The sequence below is a fragment of the Protomyctophum parallelum genome, assembly GCF_964188405.1.
Source record: "Protomyctophum parallelum genome assembly, chromosome: 8".
NCBI classification, from domain to species: Eukaryota; Metazoa; Chordata; class Actinopteri; order Myctophiformes; family Myctophidae; genus Protomyctophum; species Protomyctophum parallelum.
Window position 1 is genome coordinate 25,420,199 of NC_139703.1, and position 12,573 is coordinate 25,432,771.

Below are 12,573 nucleotides of genomic sequence, written 5' to 3' on the forward strand. Positions count from 1 at the left end.
AGATGTCCTGTACCACACCCCACTCTCCGCTAAGCGGGAGAGGTGTAAAATTCACAGCAGCAGACCTTCTACTGTGGTCAACGCTGAAAAAAGTACCGTTTCCGGACCCAGAATGGACACTGGACAAAGAGGCCTCCGCGAGGCAACTATCTGGACATACCCACGCGTTCGGGGAGATGTCCTCTACCACACCACACTCTCCGCTAAGCGGGAGAGGTGTAAAATTCACAGCAGCAGACCTTCTACTGGGGTCAACGCTCAAAAAAGTGCTGTGCCTTGGGGCATTGACATGAAATCACTTTCTCTACGCAAGCTAAGTCAGGTCAAGGAGTTACCTCTAGCTTTGGAATGGGTGTCACTTGTGTGCGTTGATTGCATCTGTCTGTGCATTTATGCATTTGTTTGTCCTGACGAAACTTGATTATTTCTCGACTGTTTATTTTCTCGTATGACACGACATAGAAACTACTTGTGACTACTGTCTTTGTGTGCTGTCGAGCGGATGTTCTTTGCATCAAAGGTATAGCCTGCTGTGTCATTCGATTCATTTGTCCAGATATGCCATTTATGATCTTTAAGGATGTACAATGACGCATATGGTGGCCTGTCGAAAAATACACACATACTGGTCAAAGCATACTCATTTTGGTGGTACAGACAGGATAAATTGAACGTTTTTGGAATTTTTGTGCCAGCTCTTAACAGGAGAAGTAAGGTCTGTGGGCTGTTAATTACTTCATATGTTGATAAGCTCTTTTCCTGCTGACATGTTTCACATTGTTCAGATTGAGCAGGTAATATTTGTGCAATAGTGTCTAAGATGCCTTTTTGTGACACGTCAAGTGGCTGCACTATGAATTGTGACATGTTCTTTGTAGATGGTAAGGCCTTGTCACCACATTGAGTACAACTATACAGACTAAGACTTTTCAGGCAAAGCAGGTCATCTCCAAGGAAAGGAGACCGAAGTGTGTATTCTACAAAGCTGTTTAATATGGTGCATTCTTCTGTCCTAGAACATTTCTGAGACACTAATGACACTGATGTGTTGGCTAGATTGAATTTCTCAAGTTTCCGTCTAAATGTTGAGTCCTGCGCTGCTGCTTCTTCAAGCCGTGTGTGACATTTTTTTATAGCAGATGTCTGTTGTAGAAATGTTAGAATTGGTAATGGTATAGCTTCACACATATTGTCATTTAGACTTTCATTGCATAAAACCACATCATCATCATCTTCTTCCAAATTGTCCTCCGTTATTGTTCTGTTAATTGCTTTCAACTGTCCAGGCACAGAATGTACAGATGTCTGTATGTTTTTCTTGAACAACTGTGTGGACACCACACATACTCAACCAAACTACTAGTTTGTGTATAAAATCTAATGGGTCATTGTGCATTCCTAAGGCCAAGTAAGATGCTATTCACTAGTTGTTGAGTGACACCACAGATTGTTTTGCAATCAAATGTGTGACCTGGATTTTGAAAAAACGCTTGAATGAGAGCTGCTAAATTCCCCGGCATAGATGACAACTGAACCATCGAAGTAGGTGTCAATGGTTTCAATTTATCTTGTACTACTTGTAGATGCAGTATACCCACGCGTTCGGGGAGATGTCCTGTACCACACCCCACTCTCCGCTAAGTGGGAGAGGTGTAAAATTCACGGCAGCAGACCTTCTACTGAGGTCAACGCTCAAAAAAGTGCTGTGCCTTGGGGCATTGACAATTATTTAATTAACGAATTAAATAACCTTATTTTATTCTGAAGGCAACCGGATGTCTTAAATTAGCTAGCTCTCAGACAGGAAATTCTAAATGAGCTCATAAGACGGAGCCAAATATCTGTCTGAGAGTGGAGCCTGCCTGGCAAATTACATGGGGGGTCCTTTTTGTGGGCTTGGCCGAAAGTGGGCGTTACCAAAAGGTGGGCGTGGCCATGGCCGCCAGAAGTCTGTCAGATTTTGACAGCTTCAAATTAGTGTTAAACATAATATAACCCAATTGACTCCAGTCCTCTCTGTTTAATATATCTATAATGAAACTATATAAACTATGCATATACCATGAAGTGCTATGACTACTAGCTCTGGTCCATAGCTCTAATGCGTTTCATTTAGAGCTATGTTACTCTAAACTTCCCCGCTCGCATGAATGCAGACCAGCCTCTACTCTTTGGCGTAAATAAAAAGAACGTTTTTGCTACACATAAAAACAAAGGCGAGTTGTGTCATTAGAAAGCCTACTTTGGTAATTGGTTCTAGTTCTAGTGAACAGAAATAATAAATAAATAGACTTGGTAACCTAACTGTAGGGAGTGCAAACACATTAAAGAACCTGGGGGTTATCATCTATGAAAAGGCAACACAATGAGCAGAAAATAAAAATGAACCATGTAAATACAACAAATTGAGCAGAGCACTGCAGGGAGTTGAACCCCATTCCGGTAAACCAGAAGTACCACAACCAGTGCCTTGGTTTTTGTTTTGTTTTACGAGGTCCATTCGTTGAAATGTAAATGTTGCATTGCAACGGTAAAGTAATTTCACAATTGACATTGTAGGCAATAATTAATAACGGTATGGCACCAGGCCAAAGCCATGGGGATAGAGTATGTTTTGCACTCTGAGTGAGTGTGTGTGTGTGTGTGTGTGTGTGTCCGTCAGTTTGTTAACAGCTAATCTCCAGCACCATTAACCCGGTCGATGCCAAATTTTGCACACACACTCCCTGGATGCCAACGATGAACCTCTGTCCCAAATTTTCCAGAACGGCCTGTATAGCACCACACATTTTTGTATGCCCTCCGAGACTATGGACTATAGCCTTTCGCTTTTCCGCGATTTAACCTTTTTTCAAATCGTGAACAATGATGAAGAATCGCGCACTATAGCATGCCACTTAATGACCTTGGGGTCATCAAGGTCATTGATATTGATCAATAACCTTGAGCAGTATAAATGACCTTCAATAAGACTAGTAAATGACCTTGACCAGTATAAATGACCTTGACAAGTACAAATGACCTTGACCAGTATAAATGACCGTGACCAGTATATGACTGACCAGTATAAATTACCTTCATGAGACTAGTAAATGACCTTGACCAGTATAAATGACCTTCATAAGACTAGTAAATGATCTTCACCAGTATGAATTACCTTGACCAGTATGCGGTCCGTGACCATGGACTATAGCCTTTCGCTTTTCCTTGATTTTCACCTTTTTTTTAAATCCTCAACAATGATGAAGAATCGCACACAATAGCGCGCCGCTCAATGACCTGAGACCATGGACCAATGAACCATGTAAATATAACACATTGAGCAGGGCACTGCAGGGAGTTGAACCCCGTTCCGGTAAACCAGAAGTCCGACACCAGTGCCTTAGTTTTTGTGTTGTTGTTCATTTACAGGTCCAGGTGTGCATACGCATGTGCGCCTGTGCGTGTGTAGGTGCATTTGTGCATGTCTGTGCACGCTTCAATGACCACTGTTGGACCCCATGGGGATCAAGGACCTCAGGGAGCCACCCATAATTCACAACGGTCACAGCGAACTCTGTTGCATCACAACTGGTGGCCAACAGTCGTAACCAACACCGCCACCGACCCACAGGAGAATACCATCGCACAGTGGTATCAGACCAACCACAATCAGCCAGCCCTCAAACCAAACCCTTCGACCTAGAAGAACTCGAAACTGCAATGGGAAAGTTGAAACCCGGAAAAGCAGCAGGGATTGATGACATACTGGCAGAAATTATACAGCACCTGGAACCTAACGCAAAGACCTGGCTCGTAGGGATGCTGAATACATGCATGGCACAGAAAACCATCCCTTCTGTCTGGAGAACGGCCAAAGTGGTTGCAATCCCTAAACCTGGCAAAGACCCATCATCCCCAAAGAGCTACCGACCCATTTCCCTCCTCTGCATCACCTACAAGAGAGGCTGCTACTCCAACGCCTCATGCCACTCATAGACACCAAACTGACTAAAGACCAAGCTGGTTTCCGTCCCGGCCGCTCCTGTGCTGGACAGAGCTCAACCTCACCCAACACATTGAGGATGGGTTTGAGGGAAAACAAATAACTGGAGCAGCAACTGGAGGGCGAAGCAAGCACGCAGGCAGCTTGTGCCTGCCTGCCTGCGTGCGTGCCTGCCTGCCTTCCTCATGTGGAAGCTGCGTAGTTGAGTTTGTGTGTGTCTTTCTTTTTCTGTCTTTCTTTCTTAGGACGAAGATCAAGGTAGACGCCGTTGGAAGGCTCAACACAAGCCGATGCCCCTAGAGATCCATCCCAAAGCTTCCCTCAGGGAGTCCAGCAAGCCAGCTAGCCAGCAAGCCCGCCCAGTCAGCCAACGCAGCCAGCCAGCTCCGCCAGTCAGCCAGTGTAGAAAGTCAGGCTGCCAAGCCAGCGCACATCAGCCCTTGCAGTCAACCATTGTAGCCATACCAGCCTTGCTCAGTCAGCTCAGCCAGGCCTCTCTCGAGGCCTGGCTCTCTGTCTGCCTGGCCCGGTCTGCCCCGCCCTGCCTTGCAGCAACAGAACCAGCCTTGCTGGCAAGCCAGCCAGCTCAGAATACGAGCTCAGCAAGCCAGCGCAGCTGGCAAGCACGCAGTTAGTCTAAACCAGTTTCAGACTGGCAGGCCAAGGCAGACAGACAGGAAGACCGAGGCGCCTAGGCAGGCAGACAGGCCAGGAAGGCAACAAAGTGCAGGCAGGGGGACTATCCGGCCTACGGCTGCGCTGCAAGGGTTGGAGCCTGGCCAGCTCCTGCTGGTCTAGACTGAGTGGCTGTGGCTGCACAGTAAGGCTGCGGTAACCTAGTCTGGGCTTGCTGCTGCACTGGCTTGCTCAGCTCGCATTCTGAGCTGGCTTTCCAGAAAGGCTGGTTCTGTTGCTGCAAGGCAGGGCAGGGCAGACCGGGCCAGGCAGACAGAGAGCCAGGCCTCAAGAGAGGACTGGCTGAGCTTACTGAGCAAGGCTGGTATGGCTGCAATGGCTGACTGCAAGGGCTGATATGCTCTGGCTTGGCAGCCTGACTTTCTACACTGGCTGACTGGCGGAGCTGACTGGCTGCGTTGGCTGACTGGGCAGGCTTGCTGGCTAGCTGGCTTGCTGTGCTCCCTGAGGGAAGCTTTGGGATGGATCTCTAGGGGCATCGGCTAGTGTTGAGCCTTCCTATGGCGTCTACCTTGATCTCCGTCCTAAGAAAGAAAGACAGAAAAAGAAAGACACACACAAACCCAACTATGCAGCTTCCACCTGAAGAACCGAGACGCAAGAAAAGAACTGAGCGTCACTTGGGATGGTCACAAACTCTCCAACCATACCCACCCCATGTATCTTGGAGTTACACTGGACAGGACACTCTTCTTCAAAAAAACACCTGGAGAACACAAAAGCCACGGTCAACACCCACAATAACATCCTGTGAAAACTAGTGAACTCCCAAGTGGGGCGCAGACCCACAAACAATCCGTGCAACTGCCATGGCCCTGTCTTTCTCTACAGCAGAGTATTCCTGCTCAAGCTGGAGCCGATCACGTCACACCAAATTGGTCGACACAGCCCTAAATGACACCTGTCGCATCATCACGGGATGGGTCAAGAAAACACCTGTCCCGTCCGTGCCTTTATGCGCTAGCCGGCACCTCCCCCCGCACATCAGACGACTGTGTAACGCTCAAGATGAATGGAAAACACAGGAGATAGACAGTGAAGTCTGGAATGAAATGATAGAGAACACCTCACACACACAGTTTCCTTTCGTGGCTGTTTACATTCGAGGGTCGCCGGTCCTCTCAAACGGAACAGTTTAACGTCATGCCCAGGACGAAAAGATATAGAGAACACCATAATGACAAATAACAGCAGGAAGGCATGGGCCACAATCCACCGTCTTGGCAAAGACCACACCACCCATAATTCACAACGGTCACAGCAAATTCTGTTGCATCACAACTAGTGTAGGTATTGGATGGAGCCCGCACACCACAGGTATAAGAAAGACGTGATGCAGAGGAGGGAAATGGGTCGGTAGCTCTTCGGGGATAATGGGTCTTTGCCAGGTTTAGGGATTGCAACCACTTTGGCCTTTTTCCAGACAGAAGGGGTGGTTTTCTGTGCTGTGCATGTGTTCAGCATCCCCACAAGCCAGGGCCTTGAGTTAGGTCCCAGGTGCTGTATCATTTCTGCCAGTAGGTCATCAATCCCTGCTGCTTTTCCGGGTTTCAACTTTCCCATTGCAGTTTCAAGTTCTTCTAGGTCGAAGGGTTTGGTTTGAGTGATGGCTGATTATGGTTGGTCTGATACCACTGTGCGATGGTATTCTATGTGGGTCGGTGGCGGTGTTGGTTACAACTGTTGGCCACCAGTTGTGACCAAGACCGCCACCAACCCACAGGAGAATACCATCGCACAGTGGTATCAGACCAACCACAATCAGCCAGCCTTCAAACCAAACCCTTCGACCTAGAAGAACGTGAAACTGCAATGGGAAAGTTGAAACCCGGAAAAGCAGCAGGGATTGATGACCTACTAGCAGAAATTATACAGCACCTGGGACCTAACGGAAAGACCTGGCTTGTGGGGATGCTGAACACATGCATAGCACAGAAAACCATCCCTTCTGTCTGGAAAAAGGCCAAAGTGGTTGCAATCCCTAAACCTGGCAAAGACCCATTATCCCCAAAGAGCTACCGACCCATTTCCCTCCTCTGCATCACCTACAAGCCTATCCCGTCACACCAAATTGGTCGACACAGCCCTAAATGACACCTGTGGCATCATCATAGGATGCATCAAGACAACACCTGACCCTGTCCCAACACCTGTTTACATTCGAGGGTCGCCGGTCCTCTCGAACGGAACAGTTTAACGTCATGCCCAGGACGAAAAGATATAGAGAACACCAACATGACAAATAACAGCAGGAAGGCATGGGCCACAATCCACCGTCTTGGCAAAGACCACACCACCCATAATTCACAACGGTCACAGCAAACTCTATTGCATCACAACTGGTGTAGTTATTGGATGGAGCCCGCACACCACCAAAAAAAAGAAAAACAACATACTATAGTATGCCCTCCGTGACCATGGACTTTAGCCTTTCGCTTTTCTGCAATTTAACCTTTTTTCAAATCCTCAACAATGATGAAGAATCGCGCACTATAGCGTGCCACTTAATGACCTTGACCAATATCAATGACCTTGAGCAGTATAAATTACCTTCAATAAGACTAGTAAATGACCTTGACCAGTATAAATGACCTTGACAAGTACAAATGACCTTGACCAGTATAAATGACCTTCACCAGTAGAAATGACCGTGACCAGTATATGACTGTGACCAGTATAAATTACCTTCATGAGACTAGTAATTGACCTTGACCAGTATAAATGACCTTTAGAAGACTAGTAAATGATCTTCACCAGTATAAATGACCTTTAGAAGACTAGTAAATGATCTTCACCAGTATAAATGACCTTGACCAGTATGCGGTCCGTGACCATGGACTATAGCCTTTTGCTTTTCCTTGATTTTCACCTTTAAAAAATCCTCAACAATGATGAAGAATCGCACACTATAGCGCGCCGCTCAATGACCTGAGACCATGGACCAATGAATGAAATACAACACATTGAGCAGGGCACTGCAGGGAGTTGAACCCCGTTCCGGTAAACCAGAAGTCCGACACCAGTGCCTTAGTTTTTGTGTTGTTGTTCATTTAAAGGTCCAGGTGTGCATACGCATGTGCCCCTGTGTGTGTAGGTGCATGTGTGCATGTGTGTGCACGCTTCAATGACCACTGTTGGACCCAATGGCGATCAAGGACCTCAGGGAGCCACCCATAATTCACAACAGTCACAGCGAACTCTGTTGCATCACAACTGGTGGCCAACAGTCGTAACCAACACCGCCACGACCCACAGGAGAATACCATCGCACAGTGGTATCAGACCAACCACAATCAGCCAGCCCTCAAACCAAACCCTTCGACCTAGAAGAACTCAAAACTGCAATGGGAAAGTTGAAACCCGGAAAAGCAGCAGGGATTGATGACATACTGGCAGAAATTATACAGCACCTGGAACCTAACGCAAAGACCTGGCTCGTGGGGATGCTGAACACATGCATGGCACAGAAAACCATCCCTTCTGTCTGGAGAAAAGCCAAAGTGGTTGCAATCCCCAAACCTGGCAAAGACCCATCATCCTCAAAGAGCTACCGACCCATTTCCCTCCTCTGCATCACCTACAAGCCTATCCCGTCACACCAAATTGGTCGACACAGCCCTAAATGACACCTGTGGCATCATCATAGGATGCATCAAGACAACACCTGACCCTGTCCCAACACCTGTTTACATTCGAGGGTCGCCGGTCCTCTCGAACGGAACAGTTTAACGTCATGCCCAGGACGAAAAGATATAGAGAACACCAACATGACAAATAACAGCAGGAAGGCATGGGCCACAATCCACCGTCTTGGCAAAGACCACACCACCCATAATTCACAACGGTCACAGCAAACTCTATTGCATCACAACTGGTGTAGGTATTGGATGGAGCCCGCACACCACCAAAAAAAAGAAAAACAACATACTATAGTATGCCCTCCGTGACCATGGACTTTAGCCTTTCGCTTTTCTGCAATTTAACCTTTTTTCAAATCCTCAACAATGATGAAGAATCGCGCACTATAGCGTGCCACTTAATGACCTTGACCAATATCAATGACCTTGAGCAGTATAAATTACCTTCAATAAGACTAGTAAATGACCTTGACCAGTATAAATGACCTTGACAAGTACAAATGACCTTGACCAGTATAAATGACCTTCACCAGTAGAAATGACCGTGACCAGTATATGACTGTGACCAGTATAAATTACCTTCATGAGACTAGTAATTGACCTTGACCAGTATAAATGACCTTTAGAAGACTAGTAAATGATCTTCACCAGTATAAATGACCTTTAGAAGACTAGTAAATGATCTTCACCAGTATAAATGACCTTGACCAGTATGCGGTCCGTGACCATGGACTATAGCCTTTTGCTTTTCCTTGATTTTCACCTTTAAAAAATCCTCAACAATGATGAAGAATCGCACACTATAGCGCGCCGCTCAATGACCTGAGACCATGGACCAATGAATGAAATACAACACATTGAGCAGGGCACTGCAGGGAGTTGAACCCCGTTCCGGTAAACCAGAAGTCCGACACCAGTGCCTTAGTTTTTGTGTTGTTGTTCATTTAAAGGTCCAGGTGTGCATACGCATGTGCCCCTGTGTGTGTAGGTGCATGTGTGCATGTGTGTGCACGCTTCAATGACCACTGTTGGACCCAATGGCGATCAAGGACCTCAGGGAGCCACCCATAATTCACAACAGTCACAGCGAACTCTGTTGCATCACAACTGGTGGCCAACAGTCGTAACCAACACCGCCACGACCCACAGGAGAATACCATCGCACAGTGGTATCAGACCAACCACAATCAGCCAGCCCTCAAACCAAACCCTTCGACCTAGAAGAACTCAAAACTGCAATGGGAAAGTTGAAACCCGGAAAAGCAGCAGGGATTGATGACATACTGGCAGAAATTATACAGCACCTGGAACCTAACGCAAAGACCTGGCTCGTGGGGATGCTGAACACATGCATGGCACAGAAAACCATCCCTTCTGTCTGGAGAAAAGCCAAAGTGGTTGCAATCCCCAAACCTGGCAAAGACCCATCATCCTCAAAGAGCTACCGACCCATTTCCCTCCTCTGCATCACCTACAAGAGAGGCTGCTACTCCAACGCCTCATACCACTCATAGACACCAAGCTGACTAAAGACCAAGCTGGTTTCCGTCCCGTCCTGTGCTGGACAGAGCTCAACCTCACCCAACACATTGAGGATGGGTTTGAGGGAAAACAAATAACTGGAGCAGCAACTGGAGGGCGAAGCAAGCACGCAGGCAGCTTGTGCCTGCCTGCGTGCCTGCCTGCCTTCCTCATGTGGAAGCTGCATAGTTGAGTTTGTGTGTGTGTTTCTTTTTCTGTCTTTCTTTCTTAGGACGAAGATCAAGGTAGACGCCGTTGGAAGGCTCAACACAAGCCGATGCCCCTAGAGATCCATCCCAAAGCTTCCCTCAGGGAGTCCAGCAAGCCAGCTAGCCAGCAAGCCCGCCCAGTCAGCCAACGCAGCCAGCCAGCTCCGCCAGTCAGCCAGTGTAGAAAGTCAGGCTGCCAAGCCAGCGCACATCAGCCCTTGCAGTCAACCATTGTAGCCATACCAGCCTTGCTCAGTCAGCTCAGCCAGGCCTCTCTCGAGGCCTGGCTCTCTGTCTGCCTGGCCCGGTCTGCCCCGCCCTGCCTTGCAGCAACAGAACCAGCCTTGCTGGCAAGCCAGCCAGCTCAGAATACGAGCTCAGCAAGCCAGCGCAGCTGGCAAGCACGCAGTTAGTCTAAACCAGTTTCAGACTGGCAGGCCAAGGCAGACAGACAGGAAGACCGAGGCGCCTAGGCAGGCAGACAGGCCAGGAAGGCAACAAAGTGCAGGCAGGGGGACTGTCCGGCCTAAGGCTGCGCTGCAAGGGTTGGAGCCTGGCCAGCTCCTGCTGGTCTAGACTGAGTGGCTGTGGCTGCACAGTAAGGCTGCGGTAACCTAGTCTGGGCTTGCTGCTGCACTGGCTTGCTCAGCTCGCATTCTGAGCTGGCTGGCTTTCCAGAAAGGCTGGTTCTGTTGCTGCAAGGCAGGGCAGGGCAGACCGGGCCAGGCAGACAGAGAGCCAGGCCTCAAGAGAGGCCTGGCTGAGCTGACTGAGCAAGGCTGGTATGGCTGCAATGGCTGACTGCAAGGGCTGATATGCTCTGGCTTGGCAGCCTGACTTTCTACACTGGCTGACTGGCGGAGCTGACTGGCTGCGTTGGCTGACTGGGCAGGCTTGCTGGCTAGCTGGCTTGCTGTGCTCCCTGAGGGAAGCTTTGGGATGGATCTCTAGGGGCATCGGCTAGTGTTGAGCCTTCCTATGGCGTCTACCTTGATCTCCGTCCTAAGGAAGAAAGACAGAAAAAGAAAGACACACACAAACCCAACTATGCAGCTTCCACCTGAGGAACCGAGACGCAAGAAAATAACTGAGCGTCACTTGGGATGGTCACAAACTCTCCAACCATACCCACCCCATGTATCTTGGAGTTACACTGGACAGGACACTCTTCTTCAAAAAAACACCTGGAGAACACAAAAGCCACGGTCAACACCCACAATAACATCCTGTGAAAACTAGTGAACTCCCAAGTGGGGCGCAGACCCACAAACAATCCGTGCAACTGCCATGGCCCTGTCTTTCTCTACAGCAGAGTATTCCTGCTCAAGCTGGAGCCGATCACGTCACACCAAATTGGTCGACACAGCCCTAAATGACACCTGTCGCATCATCACGGGATGGGTCAAGAAAACACCTGTCCCGTCCGTGCCTTTATGCGCTAGCCGGCACCTCCCCCCGCACATCAGACGACTGTGTAACGCTCAAGATGAATGGAAAACACAGGAGATAGACAGTGAAGTCTGGAATGAAATGATAGAGAACACCTCACACACACAGTTTCCTTTCGTGGCTGTTTACATTCGAGGGTCGCCGGTCCTCTCAAACGGAACAGTTTAACGTCATGCCCAGGACGAAAAGATATAGAGAACACCATAATGACAAATGACAAATAACAGCAGGAAGGCATGGGCCACAATCCACCGTCTTGGCAAAGACCACACCACCCATAATTCACAACGGTCACAGCAAATTCTGTTGCATCACAACTAGTGTAGGTATTGGATGGAGCCCGCACACCACAGGTATAAGAAAGACGTGATGCAGAGGAGGGAAATGGGTCGGTAGCTCTTCGGGGATAATGGGTCTTTGCCAGGTTTAGGGATTGCAACCACTTTGGCCTTTTTCCAGACAGAAGGGGTGGTTTTCTGTGCTGTGCATGTGTTCAGCATCCCCACAAGCCAGGGCCTTGAGTTAGGTCCCAGGTGCTGTATCATTTCTGCCAGTAGGTCATCAATCCCTGCTGCTTTTCCGGGTTTCAACTTTCCCATTGCAGTTTCAAGTTCTTCTAGGTCGAAGGGTTTGGTTTGAGTGATGGCTGATTATGGTTGGTCTGATACCACTGTGCGATGGTATTCTATGTGGGTCGGTGGCGGTGTTGGTTACAACTGTTGGCCACCAGTTGTGACCAAGACCGCCACCAACCCACAGGAGAATACCATCGCACAGTGGTATCAGACCAACCACAATCAGCCAGCCTTCAAACCAAACCCTTCGACCTAGAAGAACGTGAAACTGCAATGGGAAAGTTGAAACCCGGAAAAGCAGCAGGGATTGATGACCTACTAGCAGAAATGATACAGCACCTGGGACCTAACGGAAAGACCTGGCTTGTGGGGATGCTGAACACATGCATAGCACAGAAAACCATCCCTTCTGTCTGGAAAAAGGCCAAAGTGGTTGCAATCCCTAAACCTGGCAAAGACCCATTATCCCCAAAGAGCTACCGACCCATTTCCCTCCTCTG